The sequence below is a fragment of the Loxodonta africana genome, chromosome 16 (genome assembly GCF_030014295.1).
Source record: "Loxodonta africana isolate mLoxAfr1 chromosome 16, mLoxAfr1.hap2, whole genome shotgun sequence".
NCBI lineage: Eukaryota > Metazoa > Chordata > Mammalia > Proboscidea > Elephantidae > Loxodonta > Loxodonta africana.
Window position 1 is genome coordinate 63526204 of NC_087357.1, and position 18864 is coordinate 63545067.

The following is an 18864-nucleotide window of genomic DNA, read 5'->3' on the forward strand; positions in this document are numbered from 1 at the left end:
CTATAGTCAACTGATCCCAAGGACAGCATTTATTAATTTTTAATTGGTAGAAAATTTGGTGTTTCTGATTATTTGTGTTTGGTGATATCTCACTTTTTGGCATTGTCATGAAATGTATAATTTTGTCTTTATGCAGCAAGTAAGAGTTCTTCAAGAAGGCAAGGCTGTAGTCAACATCCAGACTTCTGATTGGGATTAGAAAGGGGGCTGTATTAGAACTGGGAAAACTGAAAATAGGTAAGCACTCACTAATACTGTGGCCCAGCTTGCAATCATCTAAACACCGAATTGGATTATAATGATCCTGGATTATTTTAATGCCTCTGCTAGATGAATGCCAAAATCAAGGCATACCCTCTCTGGAGAAAATAGCATCACTCAGAGAAACAAATTATCTTTACAATTTTTTTATGTCCAATGTTGAGATCTAATATAAACTAACTAGTCATAAAAGATGACAATTAATGATTGAAGACCAAGAGAGAGATACACATACAATAAGACCAGACCTCCTACAGGTTCAAAGGATGAAATTAACAGCCAGAATAGAAAACCAATATGATTAATATACTGAAGAAATTAAAAAATAGGATGGAGAACTATGGCATACAACTGGAAATTGTAAAATAGAGAAGTTATGTGAAAATTTAAAATACAATAATAACTAAAGAACTTCATGTATCAGTTTGATAACAAATTGACAGATGAAATAAAAATTGGAGAACTGTAAGATTAGTCAGTATAAGCATCTTGGTCCACAGAGACAAAAAGAAGGGAACTATAGAAAAGAGAAAAATAAAAGTAGAAGATTCAGTAGAAAGGTCAAACACATATAAATGGAGTGTTAGAAAGAGAGGGGAGGATGAATTAGACTAAAGATATTTGAAGACAAAGGCTGATAATCTTCCCAAATTGATGAAACCCATCAAACCACCACTGAAGAAACAAAAAAAGTCAACCAACATAAATATAAACGAAACCATCTTAGGTAGTTTTTTTTAAGACATCACGGAAAATAAAAACCCATTAGCAGGGTTCAATCCTCAGTACAACATTTTTCTTCAGGATATTTTTAAAAACTGTATACATCATGCAGGCTCATATATAATGGATGTGAGGAGGAAATGAATTTACTTCTCCAATGTAAATCAATTGCAAATATCAAAAAATTATTTCTGTCTTCATTGTCCCGTTATTATAAAAAGTTTGTTTTATACTTTCTTTTTCTAGAAAATTCCATCTTAGATATATTAAGAAAGGAAGTGATTTCATTCACTTTCCTCAGAGAAAAAGAAACATTTGATTTGGAAAAACAGTGCATCTGAAAACTCTGATAGTATTTTGGTTTTCATTAACTACGCCTTTCTAAAAGTTTTCTACCCACCGTCTAAGGAAAATTATTTATAGATATTCTAGTTTTGTTTTACTTTGCGCAATCAGTCTTTCATGTAATCGCCCTTTCCATAACTTCACTGATCTGTTTTAACAAATGTCTGTTTTAACTCCTAAGTATAACACAGTTGTATAGGATTGCTCAGCTATTACAAAATTTAGCTGATCACATGAAATAATAAAAATTTTTGATTGAATCAACTCAGATAAAACAGTTTACCTTTTTGTTTATTTTGTTAGATTTTTTTTAAAATCACTGATAAACTCATGTAGTTCAAAATTCAAAAATTATGAAAAGGTGACAGTGAAAAGTCTTTCTCCCACCCATGTCCTCTGGCCACTCAGTTGTCCCAGACGTAACCAATTTTATAGGATTTTTCTTTATATTTATATCCTTTCAGTGATTCTTTTTATATCCTCATACAGAGTTGTATGCATGAGTGGTACGTGTGTGGGTGTGTGTGTAATAAATGCACATGTATTTATGTATAAGTTATTTCCCATTTTTTTGGACACAAATTATAGCCTACAACACATAATTCTTCAGCATCAACTTGGTCTGCTAGAATCAAACTTGTTAAAATTTATTTCCGATCCAGAACAGTTAATCCATAATAGTGACAATTCATTTTTTTTTCCTTTCTTTGTTCATATTCCAAAAGGCTACCCATCTTCCACTCTTCACTTCTATTTTAAATAGCTGAGTTTCACATATGCAATTAGATTAGAAAATAAGACAGGGTATGCACAGAGATAAGTAGAAATTTGCAATTATCTGTCTAATTCCTTATCATGTACAAATCAAAATTTTACCATTACAGCCCAGTGAGAAATCTATACCTTCATTGGCTGAATTTTTTAATGTTTTTCTTTTTATTTGGTGGTGGTTTAAACATGTTAAATATTAAAATACTTATTGCTTCCTCACATATATGCAAAAGAACTCTATAGCCTTGAAATACTAAAAAAATAAATAAAACAAACCCATTGCCACTGAGTCGATTCTGACTCACAGCAACCTACGAGGACCCCTGAAATGAAATAATGAGGATGAAAATAGTGATCCTATATTGAAAGTTTCTAGCTTGACCAACTATGAGGATTTTAAAAGTACCATGGGATATTTTAGTGTATTTTGGCATACATACATAGCCAAGTAAGGTTTTAGATTAAAGTTCCAGGAGCTTGGGTATCACATGAACAAATGAACAGAGGTCAATAGTATAAGGGTAAAGGTGACCTGTGGTTGGTTGTATGAGATAATACACAACTTCGGCTAAAATGTTGAACCAGGTACTCAGCTATAGGATGTTTTTGCTACGCAGGTAAAGCAAGCATAAGATTTCCTGATCTGATTTTTCAAAAGAAATTAGAAATTCAGATTTTTTTGAAATCTGTTGATTTTTGTAAGTTACTTGAAGGATAGCTTTTTTTGAGTAACCTGTGTGTATGTGCATCTCACTGATACACTAATTCATTATCACTGGAGTAAAGGGTCTTTCTGGTTTTCTCTACTTTGAAAAATTCATCAGGGATGTTGTTTACTTCCCTTTGCAACAGGTGTTTTTCCTTCACGCTCGATAGCTATTCCATGAAACTGTCGGAACATATTTCACACTCCCCAAAACCTGGTGTCTTACAGTAGAGTATGTATGACCTTTGCATAAGCAATTTTGGAAAGCTTTCAATAGATATAAAATAGATAGGTCAATTTAAAAGTAGATAGAACTAGGTAATTCCCCAAATAGTTTATCGTTATAAGAAAAATCAAAGAATACGTTCCAATTAAACAAAGGCTTAAACTCATTTTATAAAGGGGCTGAAAGAAAAAGACCTTAGCTTTTGCTTTGTAAGCTCTTCTAGAAATGAATTGCACTGGCCTCTTGAAATGGCTCCTGGTCATCACTTTCAAAGACATTTAATGGCTGTACTAGATCTAAATCAAAACTAACATGTGCATTGCTACTTGCTAGCTGTATTAAGGCCTGAGTCAGCACTGGCCATGGCTGAGCATGATCAGTTTATTTGATGGCTTTCACCCAGCTGGAAAAGGGTTGTGACTTTCACTCTGACTATGATAAACCACTCTCTCTTTTGGCCTGATAATTTACTACATTGTTGTACTCTTGGTTATAGTTATAGACAAACTCCTGAGATATTTAAGTTGAACATTGCTTTTAACAATTAAAAAAAAGTAATTGTAGAATTTTTTAGTTTGAAAGCAATTGAGAGATAGATGCACAATCCCTTTTTTTCCAAAATAGAGAAACTGGGCACACAGCAGGATGACTGCTCAAGGTCTCACCCAGCTTGTTAGAAGCCAAGCTGAATGAGAACACCAAACCAAAAAACCAAACCCAGTGCCGTCGAGTCGATTCTGACTCATAGGGACCCTATAGGACAGAGTAGAACTGCCCCATAGAGTTTCCAAGGAGCGCCTGGTGGATTCGAACTGCCAACCCTTTGGTTAGCAGCCATAGCACTTAACGACTACACCACCAGGGTTTCCCTGAATGAGAACACAGGGTTTCAGAATACGAGGCTAATGTTTGAGCCACTGTGCTATGTTGCTAAGTACTAGGATCTAGCATTTAGGCGTGTGAATATAAAAGAACAGAAGTGGGCAATCAGTCCTGGAAATAAACAACCCTTTGTCAGTACAAGATATTCTTTCTTAGTACAAGATTTCCTTTACAAGGGATCTTACTGAATCCACGATATTTTTCCTTTTTTACTGAAAAATATTTGAAACAACCAACAACTCTAGCAAAAGGACAAAAAAACATGTATTTTAGAAATGACTACCATAACCAACCACAAACGTTCCTACTTTCCTAAAAGACACTTCCTCTAATTCATCCTTAGACCTTCTTCTGTACTTTTTCTAGGTACTGTGGGTATAAATAGTTCCTATCAGCTGATCTCTTAACCACTGCACCACCAGGGTTTGTTTTTTGTTTGTTTGTTTATCATGAAACTTAGAGTCCTACAGGGGAAATAGAAGAGGTACAAAATCATTATTCTGTCAAGTATTTAGGTTTAGTGTATGGTGATATTGCTTCTGAATAATACATCAGGAATAAGTTCATGGGGATGATAACATTTTTTTCATCCTAAATGGCAGAAGATTTCGAGAGGTAGAACTGAGGGAATAACCATTGTTGTCGTTAGGTGCCATTTAGTCAGTTCTGACTCATAGAGACCCTATAGGACAGAGTAGAACACTCCAATAGGGTTTCCAAGGAGTGGCAGGTGGATTTGAACTGCCAACCTTTTGGTCAGCAGCCAAGATCTTAACTACTGCATCCCCAGGGCTGGGCTATAATTGTTAATTAATTCCAGGCAGTGAGAAAGACAAAAGAAAGGCACGGAAGTGGAGCAGTAAAGGTGCATGGCAAAGGTAGACTTTAGTTCAAAGGTGGTGTGTTTCAAAGGCAAGAGCTGAAGATAATTTTGGTAAGTAAATGATGGACGTATTATGGTACTTGATATTATAATATAGAAATGAAAAGCCATAGAAGACGATTGAACAGAGAAATGATAATAATAGAAACAGTGTTTTAGGAAGATAATGCTAGTGATAGTTGTATGATGAATTGCGCAAGGATGGTGATTTAAAAAAGAAGAATTTGAGGGCCTGAATATGAATGGAGAGATGGAAATGTATAATACAGAAGTATGTGACTTTCTTGAAAGAAGATCAACATAACTTTATAATTGATTCAAGGGAAAAGGTGACCAAGATAAGTAAAAGGGGATTATTAAAGACAAATTTGAGAGACCGTGTCTTTGGGGAATAATGATGCCATGAAAACAAATTAGGAAATCATTAAGTGGAATAAATTTTGAAAGAAAATTTTGAAACCTCTAAGTTTAGGAAGACACTGGTCTAGCCAGGTAAATTCTATTGATAGGCTAGGATAGATAAATATGAGGGACATCCCCAGAAATGACATAATGGAAGCAATTGAAGGACATTAGGATCAGAGGGAAAAAGGGAAAGAGGGTCGAATGATTAAAACAACCAAAGAGAAAAGAAGTCCTTGATGAACTTGGCAAAGATGATAAATTGCCATTTTTTTCAAAGCCCTGAACCAAAAGCAGACTCTTAGAACTCTTAGAAGGCAGTGAGAATTTTTTTTTAATAATTTACCAAGATTGAGCCTTTTCATAGAACTTGAAAGTGTGCAAGAGCAAAGGTATAACACTTTGCAAATTATAAATAAAACCTTGCTTTAAAAAATATTTGAAAGTAAATAACCTGATATTTTAAACATCTGTCAAATAATGTGTGAATGTTATGTGTCATTCTCATACTTTATGACATTGTTCCATGTTGAAAAATCCTTTCTCTAACTTTTGTTGACTGTAGTATAAGGCACCTGTGTCATGGATTGAATTGTGTACCCCAAAAATAACTGTCAACTTAGCTGGGCCATGAGTCCCAGTATTGTGTGATTGTCCACCGTTTTATGTGATTTCCCTATGTGTTGTAAATCCTATAGCTATGATGTAATCAGATAGATTAGCAGCAGTTATATTGATGAGGTCTACAAGTTTAGATAGTGTCTTAAGCCAATCTCTTTTGAGATATAAAAGAGAGAAGCAAGCAGAAAGACATGGGGACCTCATACCCCAAGAAAGCAGCACCAGGAGCAAAGTGAGTCCTTTGGCCCTGAGGTTCCGGTGCTGAGAAGCTCCCAGACTATGAGAAGACTGATACAAGGTCCTTCCTCCAGAGCTGAGAGAGAGAGAAAGCCTTCTCCTGGAGCCAGCACCCTGAACTCAGACTTCTAGCCTACTGGGACTGTGAGAGAATAAACTTCTTTTTGCTAAAGCCACTGACTTGTGGTATTTCTGTTATAGCACTGTTAGATGACTAAGACAACCTGTTAAACTTATTGAGTCCATTACTGGCCCAGATAAACATGCATTGCAAGAAAACAAATTGCTTATTGTGGAAATAATATTTCAAAACAAGTCCCCTCCAAACTATATTACCATGCCTAAGCCCTTCTTTATCTCATATTAATGCTTATTAATAAGCAACACCATTTTTCAGGCTAGAATTTATTGCATTAATTTTTTTCTAAAAGGAAAATGCATGTATCCAAAAAATAAAACAAAGCGTTAGGAAATTCACACATTTGTATTTGAGAAAATGACACATTTGGTTTCAAATAATACATTCAGCTTTTCCCAATATTTGAAAGGAGAAAAATAAAATTCTTTATGGTTCAATAGCATTGCATGAGAAAATTTTTCAATATAATATTTATGAGTGGCACTTCCTAACAAGTATAAAAGCTTTTTAAAATAAACTTCATTTCAATAAGAGAGAGAATTTCATCTCCTGACTGCTTGAACTTATTGAAATGATAATAAGTATATTTGAAAGAAGAAGAAAAAAAAAAACTCAGGTTAAACCAACAATAGCAGGATTATTCTATCATCTTTAATATTTAGTAGTCAAAAGTATTGAGAAAAGATACTTTATAGAATATAAAATCCATGTTTCCAAGTCAACAGTAAATAAATATGGCCTGATTTTTAGAGTACTGGTAAAAGTGTATTAAAGAAAAAACTGTTAAATTAATAGAAAATTCAGATATATATACATATGTAACATAAATGTATAAATAATATGTAAGTATAAGTAATAGCTGACATAAGGATGATTTTCAAATATGAAGATAACTCATATTCCCATTTTCCCACTTCATCATTCTAACACCAGCCACTTATGCAGCACTCCCTCTCTCCGACCCTAACTCCTTCAGAGTCAGGTCTCTACAACTTAGGACTCTGTCCTTTCAGCCCCTGTCAAATAGGCAAATGCTAACCTCTGCTGCTTCTCACTGACCCCAGTGGGTTAGATAATTCTCTAGAATGACTCAGAGAAGACACAGAAATTATCACCTATACTTACAGTTACCCATTTATTATACTGGAAAGGATACAACCGTAGAGATGCATCCAGCAAGGGGGAGAGGTCCGGGTACCATGAGGACAAGCAGCACCCTCTCCCATGCATCCATGTTCTCAACAAAGCATGAGGCCTCAAAAGGGAGCAATTCAAGGCTCAGGTCCCTTAGTCACTGGCACCTCAATGAATATGCATGACTTGCCATGACTTGGCCCTTAATGCATAGCTATGACCTATCTAATCATTGAATATACATGATGACATTAGGCCCCCCTCCCTTCCTGCAGTTAGTTCTCCAAGTATGGCACCTGTATAGTCCCTTCTTGCCTGGTTATTTTAGAAAGACAAAAAGCACCTAAACTACTCAGGTTATTTTCAGAAACCATATCAAAGGACCAAACCAAGTTCTTTATTCCACAAGATAATAATTATATAACACAATATAAATATTTATATAATGTAAATATCAATGCAATACAAAAGAATGTAAATATATTTATAAACAACTCCCCTTATATGTCTTAAGGGAGTTTTAGCCCCCCTAAAAACCAAGGGTTTGAACTCCTACTTCCAGCTGTATGGTAAATTGGAAATGTAATGAACATAACACTCATAAAATTGCTCAAATATATATTTTTTAAATTGAAGTGATAGAAAGTTAATGCAATTTTCAGACATCAGTTTCCTTCTCTAAGCTCTACTTTAGCTGAATTCTACAAAATTTAACTTTATTTTTACTTTCATTCACTTCAGATTACTTTTTTAATTGTGCTTGAGAATTTCTTTTTGACCATGAGTTATTTAGAAATCTTTTGCTTCCTTTCCAAATATTTGTGGATTCCCTGGTTATTTTTTTGTTATTGATCTTTGTTTAAATCTGTTATTGTCACAGAACATACACTACAGGATTTCTATTATTTTAAATTTCTTAATTTGTTTTGTGATCCAACATAAGATCTATGTAAGTGAATGTTAAATGTACATTTAAGAAGAATATGTATTCTCCTGTTGTTGGGTGATGTATTTTATAAATGTCAGTGAACAGCAAACAGAACAAACTCAAAGAAATCATTCTTAGACACATCATAAAAGAAATGATATAAATATAAAATAAAGAAACAATTTACCTTAAAGAAAAATCATACATTGCATATTGTATCCAAGTGTCTGAGTGCAAGTTTCTCATCAGGAAGACTGGATGACAGAAAACAGTGTAACGATATTTTAAAAGAAAAACGTGAAAACTCATAATTATTTCTCTAATGAAAATATTCATAAAAAATGAATGCAAAATAAATCCATTTTTATATGAAGGAAAACTAACTGGATTAATTGCTAGATGACCTGTGCGTAAACACAAAATGATAAAGGGCTTCTTCAGGCTGAAGTAAAATAATATTAGAGGGCAATCTGGATCTTCATAAATGAGGGAAGGCCATCAGAAATGGTAAACGACTGGGATAAGGATTAATTCCTTTTCTCGAAAATAGTTAAAATTAATAAATCTGTTAAAAATTATATTGGCTAGTAGGTTTTTCAATTTATGTATATTTGACACATATGACACCTATAACTAATGCTCATTGAGGAAAAAGGACTTATTTGTCCCCAAGGTTTTCACATTTGATGTGAACAGATAGAATACTAACTGAAAATAATCTATGAAGATCAGGTATAAATGCTTACATTTCCAGAACTTCCACTAAAAATATAGCACAAAGAGAACCAAAGACAAAACAGGTAAACTAGAAAGGGATATTGAAAAAAAATCAAATAAGGCAAAAAAAAAAAAGGGTCAGAGAAAAGGAAAGAGTAGAACAACAACAAAACAAATAGGTCAGACTGCGTATTGACAACAACAGCGACAACAACAACAATCAGGACTTCCTTATATGCTGCCACCACGGCACATACTTTAAATGCCAAGACACAGGTAGGTTGAAAGTACATGGAAGATGATAAAACTATAACCATAAAGAAGGTTGGAGTGGCTATTTTAATAAATGATTTAACAAACTTCAAGATGCAGAGTATTACAGAACTGAATAAAGTTATTCCGTAATGAGAACCGGGACGATCCATTTGGAAAACACAGTGCTGTTGGTTGCCATAGAGTGGGTCCAACTCCTGGAGGCCCCTTGAGGCAGAGAAAATACATTTTCTGTAGTGTTTTAGTATTAAAATAAGAGAGAATATATTTTCTAGTTTAGCTGTATAAGCTGTAATTAAAATCTTTAGTCTTTGAAAATGTTGATTATTTGCTCTGGAATCTTCCATTGTAGAAAAACAAATTCCATTGTAGAAAAACAAGGTTATCAAGATTTTTGTTGTTGATTAAACCATACTTCTCTCCAAGGTGTCAAAAATAATGAGCGACACCATCAGGACCCGAGATAATTGAGCAAAACCCGGAACCATCCAGTGACCGAAACCAGGATGGGTAAAGAGGCCTGCAAGACGTCAACAATAAGTCACTTCGTCATTATGTCACCCTCGAAGGAGAATCAACATTCCTGGGAATTTCTAAACCCTGACCCTCTCCCTATAAAACCCTTTTGTAGCCCTCTTGGGGTAGACAGAATCTGGGGGAAACTTTGCCCCCTCTGTCTCTTGAACACACTGTTCAATAAAGCCCTCTTGCTGCTTACCTCCTCCTGTCTCACTATTGGCTTGAGGCAGGCTGCTTGAATCCGCAACTTGCGGTAACACCCTTGTGTGCAGGGTAGAACTGCTCCCTCAGATTTTTAAGGCTGTGAATTTTCAGAGGCAGATCACCAGGCCTGTCTCTCATGGAGCCTCTGCGGGGGTTTGAATAGTCAACCTTTGGCTAGTAGTCCAAGGCTTAACTGTGCCACCCAATGACTCCTTAGGAAGACGTACAGTTATAAATATTTTTTAATAATAATAGCATCTCAAAATATAAGAAGAAAAAAAATGAAGAGCAAAGTAAATCAAAAGTAAGTAAAAGGAGAAAATAATAAAGAGAAGAAATTAATGAAAATAGAAAGCAGACATGTAGCAGGGAAAATTCATAAAGCAAAAACTGATTCTTGGAGAGGTAAACCAAATTGCCAAAAAGCATTATACCTATAAAATAAATTCCATTTATAACACATATCTTCACAAAATAGGAAACTTCTGACCCAGCCGGGTTTACTAGGGCATTCTCTCAAATATTCAAGACAGAATAATACTAACTGTCATGGATTGAATTGTGTTCCCCCCAAAATGTGTGTATCAATTTGGATGGGCCATGATTCCCAGAATTCTGTGGTTGTCCTCCGTTTTGGGATTGTAATTTTATGTTAAAGAGGATTAGGGTGGGATTGTGACACCATTACCAGGTCCCATCCCTGATCCAATGTAAAGGGATTTTCCCTGGGGCATGGCCTGGACCACATTTTATCTCTCAAGAGATAAAAGCAAAGGGAAGCTAGCAGAGAGTGGGAACCTCATACCCCCAAGAAAGCAGCACCAGGAGCAGAGTGCATCCTTTGATCCTGAGGTTCCTGCACTGAGATGACAGAGAGGGAAAGGCTTCCCCTGGAGCCGGAGCCCTGAATCCGTACTTCTAGCCTACTGGACTCTGAGAGAACAACCTTATCTTTGTTAAAATCATCCACTTGTAGTATTTCTGTTACAGCAGCACTAGATAACTAAGATACTAACCATGCACAATTTCAGAAAATACTGGAGAAAGTTCACTGTCCTTTTTATCTAGGTTCTCCAGTTGGCATAGTATTTTTTTTTGAGGCCAATATAAGACTAATATGAAAATAATACAAAAACATTACAAAAAATCAAAAAGCACAGACTAATATCCCTCATAATTTAGGTGGAAACATTCTTAAAATATATTAGGAAATCAAATATCAAAAAGAATAATACACCATGGCTAAGCAGGGATAATTCAAATAATGAAAGGTTTACTGAACATTTGAAAACAAAATAATGCAATTTGTAATGTTAACAAAATAAAGGGATGAAAATTGCAATAGGTTCAGAAAAAGCATTTTGAAAAATTTAGACATGTTATTAGTACTAATAAGAGAGCTCAGCAAGGTTGCAGAATATACAATTAATATAGCAAAACAATAGCATCCATTTGACTAGCAATTGGAGGTTAAGAGCTTGGCTGCTAACCATAAGGTCCGCAATTAGAATTCACCAGCTGCTAATTGGTAACCCTATGGGGCTGTTCTGCTCTGTCCTATAGGGTAGCTATGAGTCAAAATCAAGTCGATGGCAATGGGTTTGGCTTTGGTATTCCAAATATAATGGTATATAATAGAGGAATTTTAGCTGTGGACACATTTTCCTTATTCTTGAACTTAAAAGGAATGTGTCTCAAGTTTCAACATTAACTGTAATCTTCACTGTAGGTTTTGGATCTAAAAAGAGAAAAAAGCAAAAACCCTGCATCATGTTATGGAAGTTTACTTCTTTTTACTCTAAGATGTTTAGTATAAATATTTATTGAACATTAAGGAAAGCCTTCTTTGCATATATTGAAGTAGTAATCAGTTTTTCTCTTTATTAATGTAGTGAATATATTAATGGTTATCTGTACAGAATCCTATTTGTTTTCTTTAGATAAATCTTATTCATTTATTATTTAATACTTTTCTAGACATTTCTTCATCAATATTTCTGTGCAATGTGGCTTATCATTTTCATTTCCAATAATTTACTTAGATGTGTTTGAGATGTTGAGTTGTATATTCTTATGACTAGAGTTGATAACTCCTCCCAACAATTGCTTATTTTTTTCGTGGAGAATAAAGTTGAAAGCAATATTACCACTAGAGTCAGGGAGAGCAGTTAAGAGAGTTTTTTTTTTTTTTTTTCTCTCTCTTTTTCTTTTTTTGGTGGTGTGGATAAAAAATAACGAGGCAACAGGGATAGAGATAAGGATTTAAGAGTGATCAATAAAATAAAGTGAAATCCTTGTAATGTAGTGACCATCAGGTATGTAGGGAAAGGACAATGAAGTTAACATATTTCCAGTTTGGGAACCTCTGTGAACTGGAATGTCTGGATGACAACTAACAACAACAACGTGTTACAGTGATTGCTTGGATACGGAGCATGGGACAAAAAAAGTAGGGAGGCCCTCAGTGGCACCAAAATGGGCATGTTAATTTTGAGATACTTATTTAAAAAAAAAAAATTATTTTTTATTTTTGTGAGAATTATTCTTTGATGACTAAGGTGCCCCTGACCCAAGCCGTGGTATTTTCAATTGCCTCACATGCATGCCAAAGCTGGACAATGAATAAGAAATACTGAAGAAGAGTTGCCCTATTTGAGCTGTGGTATCTACTCGACGGCAGTGGGTTATTGGTGAAGAATGTGAATATACTGTGGACTATCAGAAGAACGAATAAATCTGTCTTGAAAGAAGTACAATTAAAATGCTCCTTAAAAGCAAGGATGATGAGACTTTGTCTCATATATTTTGGACATGTTATCAGGAGAGACCAGTCCCTGGAGAAAGACATCATGCTTCGTAAAGTAGAGGGTCATTGAAAAAGAGGAAAACCCTTAATGAGATGGATGGATTGACACAGTGGCTGCAAAATGGGCTGAGACATAGCAACAATTGTCAGGACGGCTAGATAGCATTTTGTTCAGTTAACATAGGGTTGCTGTGAGTTGGAATCGATTTGTTGGCACCCAACAACAACAACAATGAGAATTATTAGGCATTTAGGATTTATAAGCATAGTGGCTCAGAAGAGAAAATAATTCTAGAGATTGAAATCCAAGACTATAAAGATAACAGTTGTAGCCATAGAAATAGATGAAAATGTTCAACTCTCAGTCAGCAATTACATCGATAGCAAGAGTTCCATGAAATGAAAGTGAATTAAGGAGAGTTGTGAAAACTATGGAATAGACTACCCAATTTCGGACTTAGTTTTTGTTTTGCCATATGTTGTTGAATTACCTCTTACTGAGCTACATTGCAGAGTCAATATACTGATGCCCCCAAATTTGAGACTTCCATATTATGGAATTTAAGGAATAGTTCAAACCCCTTATAGCTGAGAGACAAAGCTGGTAACGGGAGTACTGTCTGCCCTCCCCGCTCACACTCCTGGATTTCGGACTACAACATGGTGGTTACCTCAATACCTGGTGCCGTCAAGTTGATTTCAGCTCGTGGGGACCCCATGTGTTACGGAATAGAACTGTGCTCCCTAGGATTTTCTTGGCTGTAATCTTTATGGAATGAGATTGCCAGGCCTTTCTTCTGTGGCACCACTGGGTGGGTTTGAACGGCCAGGTTAGTAATCAAGCACAAACTACTTGCTCTAGCCAAGGATCTTGACACCTCAATAGATTATCACAAATGCAATAGACTTTTCTTTTGCATCTCTGAAGTCTAATTTAGGGAAGAAGTTTTTTGTTTTTTTGTTTTGGAAAATATGAAAAACTCCAGCATAAAAGGCAAATATAAAAGCAAGATCTTGGATTTTCTGCAACATTATGGATTAATAGAGTGTTACTGTTTTAGAATGGTAACAGTGGCAGGGAAATAAGAGTTTAGTCAGAACACACCTCTAGAAAGAGCCTTTGTTAAATGGCTTAACACCTTGTCCTATAAAGAAAACATAGTATCTACCTTTACAAAAAAAAGTATCCAAAAAATCCTTGTTTTTGTGCAAATGAAAAGAATAATGCTTTATTCTTCAGATTTCACCTACAGAAGGAGTATCATGTAAGCTCTTAACATTTCCCAAAGTGGCTGCTATGGAAACAATTCCTGATGGATGACAGAAGGAAAACTAACTGTACTGTGCTTAAACAAAGAGGGGAAATTTCCACAAGATTTCCGATTGTATTGGGAACCAATAAGGAAGCAGCTGGAAGAGCTTGCTAATTCAGCATTGCCAGTCACACTTCCTCGAGGCCCATAATTAAAAGTGAGCTTCAGGGCAACAGCAGGAAGTCAGATTTGTTCTGAGCCTGAGGGGCTTGGTACCTGTCAATTGGCTACTTTTGCAAATGGCGTTACTCTTTTAATGCCTTCATGCAGTTGAATAAACGCTCCCCTTGTGGCTTGAAAGAAGGGATTTGCCTCCCAGAATATGATAAGATTTCATACAATGGAGAGAATTGGCTTTGGGCGAAATTAGGTTTGCTGCAAAAAGTTAGACTGGATTATAGCACTGTGCTTTGTTGCAAACTTACAGGACTCCAATTTTTTTCCTTCCACATGCTCTTTACTGTGGGGTCATAATTTGGAGCTTAATGAACATAGTTATAAAACTTTATGTTTCGAAGAATATGTCAAACATGCTGTAGTGAGCAAAAGTCATGTACATGCTGTACAAAATGGGGAGCATTCTCAAACTTCGGGTGTATTTTGGAAAAAAGCCTTCAAGTTCTGTTTTCCTGTACTATCATAGCCTAAATTAAAAAGCAGACATATGAATAGTTATAATCTCTGTTTCCAAGACTCTCATCCTTATCTGTTGCAGTGACCTCCAGCCCCAAGCACTGTCTTACCTGGGCCTGTGGACTCTCACATAACGTCCACGACAGCTCTGGTCTTTTTTCAAGATGTCCTTGACAGGCATTTGGTCAGGTGTCTTTCAGCTGATTCTGGAGTCTAGAATATAGGTGATTTGTACCTGGTCTACCTCTGCTGACAGACACCACTGCCCTTCTTAATTCCAGAAAGCCCATTGAAATTGAATGGAATATGTGCACCTAGTTTGACAAAACTTCTCTCCCACTCTTGGGTTACACTGATATACAAATAAGTGATAAAACTAATGGGAAACGTTTATAGAGGATTGATATTGTAGGTCAAATACAAATTGAAAAAAAGAGGTTTTAACTCTCCTTCTTAAAAATGTGTTACCTCAAATCGCGGATTCAAGCCGACAGGAGGAGGTAAGCAGCAAGAGGGCTTTATTAAACACTGTGTTCCAGAGACAGAGGGTTCCCCAAATTCTGTCTGCCCCAGAAAGGCAAACTGGAGGGTTTTATAGGGAGAGGATCAGGGTTTAGAGATTTCCAGGAATGTTGATAATTCTTTGAGGTGGGCATAATGACAAAGTGACCTATTGTTGAAGTCTAGCAGGTCTCTTATCACCATCCTCGTTTCGGTCACAAGATGGATCTGGGTTTTGCTCAATTATCTCAGGTCCTGATGATATTGCTCATTGTCTTGTCTCCTGGTTTAATCAACAACAAAAATCTCAATTACCTTGTTTTTCTACAAAGGAACAACTGTGAGAGATTCTACAGCAAGTAATTGACATTTTCAAAGACTAAAGATTTAATCACAGCTTATACAGCTAAACAAGAAAATATATTCTTTAATTTTGATACTGACACTGAAGAAAATGTATTTTCTCTACTTCAAATGGGGGACGAAGCTCTCCTCCTCCCCTATTTTTTCAGAATTCACTCTAGAAAACTTGTAAATTCTTTCTCTGTATCTTTGAAGATTATGTAAATCTAACATGGTAATGTTACCTGAATAAGGTTCTTGCCTTTCACTGGTTAAGACTGAACAGGTAAGGCACATGAAGTTTTCCACAAGAGCAAAGCCTTATTGAAGAGACTTGCAAACGGAGACAAGGAGGGCCTAAAGCAGAACAAAAGATAGGCCTGGGTTTTTAAAAGTTCTTGGATGGGAAAAGATTAATGTTTATTCACAGACACAGGTGGGGATACATTAACGGCAGTGCACATGCAGCAGCTTTCAAAGATGGCTCCTGTCCCGGAGGCTTCTGTGATTTGTAACAGGACTTATTATGAGGGTGCTGCCCCTGCGCAGCCTCCCGGCTGCTCCTGCAGCCCCTCACTGCCCCTGGTGGAAGGTCATACAGCTGTTACAGGTGGATGTTCTGCGCATGACCCTCGGGCTGGTTTTCTCCGGCTGCTTCTGAGAGACGACTTTGAAGTTTGGGGGTTATTTTCTGATACTCTGACCCATTGTTCTGGGGAATGGCTTTGTTTCTGCTACCTGGACCATTTCTTGTTACTTTGCAGATTTGGGGGCCCCTCTGCTCCCTGTCTTAGTAACTCAAGGACCTGGCAGCCTCCTATTTAAAGTATAAACCCAAAAAACCAAACCCGTGGCTGTTGAGTTGATTTTGACTCATTTATAGCAACCCTACAGGGCAGAGTAGAACTGCCCCATGGGATTTCTAAAGGGTGGCTGGTGGGTTCAAACAGCCAACATTTTGGTTATCAGCCAAGCACTTAATCACTGTGCCATCAAAACCACAAAACCAAACCCACTGCCATTGAATCCATTCTGACTCATAGTGACCTTATAGGACAGGGTAGGACTGCCCCATAGTTTTCAAGCAGCGGCTGGTGGATTCAGACTCTTGACATTTTGGTTAGTAGCTGAGCACTTAACCACTGCACCTCTGAGCTCCTTACTGTGCCACCAGAGCTCTTTATTTAGGCGTTTAGCCCCAGCCAATTGCAGCTAAAGGAGCCCTGGTGGTGCAATGGTTAAGTGCTTAGTTGATAACTAAAAGATTGATAGTTCGAAATCCACCAGTAGCTCCATGGGAGAAAAGACCCAGCAACTGCTCCTATAAAGATTACAGCCTAGAAAACCTTATGGGGCAGTTCTGCTGTCATTTGGGGTCACTATGAGTTGTAATCAACAACAATCGCAGCCAACATAAAGTAGCGATGTCAAGAAACTGAGAAGTTTCAGATGATAGTGCCACATAACTAGAAAACATGTCAAATGAGATAACTTGATTATAGAAAAGACTTAACCAAAACACTAGAAACCTGGAGTTTATTCTAGAATGTAACTTCAGCCAATGTCAGAAATGAAAAATGCAATTTACAGACAGGTAAACTTCAAAAATTAGGAAGGTGGTAGAAAGAAAAATTAACTAAAATATGTTATCTTATGTTCTTTAATTTCATTTAATTATTCTATTTAGAAAGGCTATAGTTGTCATCTTGACGACTAAGATGTGCCTGACCCAAGCCATGATATTTTCAATCACCTTGTTGTTGTTGTTAGGCGCCGTTGAGTCAGTTCCGACTCATAGCAACCCTATGCACGACAGAACGAAACACTGCCCGGTCCTGCGCCATCCTTACAATTGTTGTTATGCTTGAGCTCATTGTTGCAACCACTGTGTCAATCCACCTCTTTGAGGGTCTTCCTCTTTTTCGCTGACCCTGTACTTTGCCAAGCATGTTGTCCTTCTCCAGGGTCTCATCCATCCTGACAACATGTCCAAAGTATGTAAGACGCAGTCTCACCATCCTTGCCTCTAAGGAGCATTCTGGCCACACTTCGTCCAAGCCAGATTTGTTCGTTCTTTTGGCAGTCCATGGTATATTCAATATTGTTCACCAACACCACAATTCAAACAAGTCAACTCTTCTTTGGTCTTCCTTGTTCATTGGCCAGCTTTCACATGCATATGATGCGATTGAAAATACAATGGCTTGGGTCAGGTGCACCTTAGTCTTCAGGGTGACATCTTTTCTCTTCAGCACTTTAAAGAGGTCCTTTGCAGCAGATTTGCCCAATGCAATGAGTCTTTTGGTTTCTTGACTGCTGCTTCCACGGCTGTTGATTGTGGATCCAAGTCAAATAAAATCCTTGACAACTTCAATCTTTTCTTCATTTATCATGATGTTGTTCATTGGTCCAGTTGTGAGGATTTTTGTTTTCTTTATGTTGAGGTGTAATCCATACTGAAGGTTGTGGTCTTTGATCTTCATTAGTGAGTGCTTCAAGTCCTCTTCACTTTCATCAAGCAAGGTTGTGTCATCCGCATAAAGTAGGTTGTTAATAAGTTTTCCTCCAATCCCGATGCCCTGTTCTTTTTCATATAGTCCAGCTTCTTGGATTATTTGTTCAGCAAACAGGTTAAATAGGTATGGTGAAAGAATAGAACCCGGATGCACAACTTTCCTGACTTTAAACCACTCAGCATCCCCTTGTTCTGTCCGAACAACTGCCTCTTGATCTATGGAAAGGTTCCTCATGAATACAATTAAGTGTTCTGGAATTCCCATTCTTCGCAGTATTATCCATAGTTTGTTATGATCCACACAGTCGAATGCCTTTGCATAGTCAATAAAACACAGGTAAACATCCTTCTGGTATTCTCTGCTTTCAGCCAGGATCCATCTGACATTAGCAATGTTTCCCTGGTTCCACGTCCTCTTCTGAAACGGGCCTGAATTTCTGGCAGTTCCCTGTCGATATACTGCTGCAGCCATTTTTTTAATGATCTTTAGCAAAATTTTGCCTGCATGTGATATTAACGATATTGTTCTATAATTTCCACATTTGGTTGGATCACCTTTCTTGGGAATAGGCCTAAATATGGGTCTCTTCCAGTCAGTTGGCCAGGAAGCTGTCTTCCATATTTCTTGGTGTAGATGAGTGAGCACCTCCAGTGTTGCATCTGTTTGTTGAAACATCTCAAGTGATATTCCATCAATTCCTAGAACCTTGTTTTTTGCCAATGCCTTCAGAGCACCTTGGACTTCTTCCTTCAGTACCATTGGTTCCTGATCACATGCCGCCT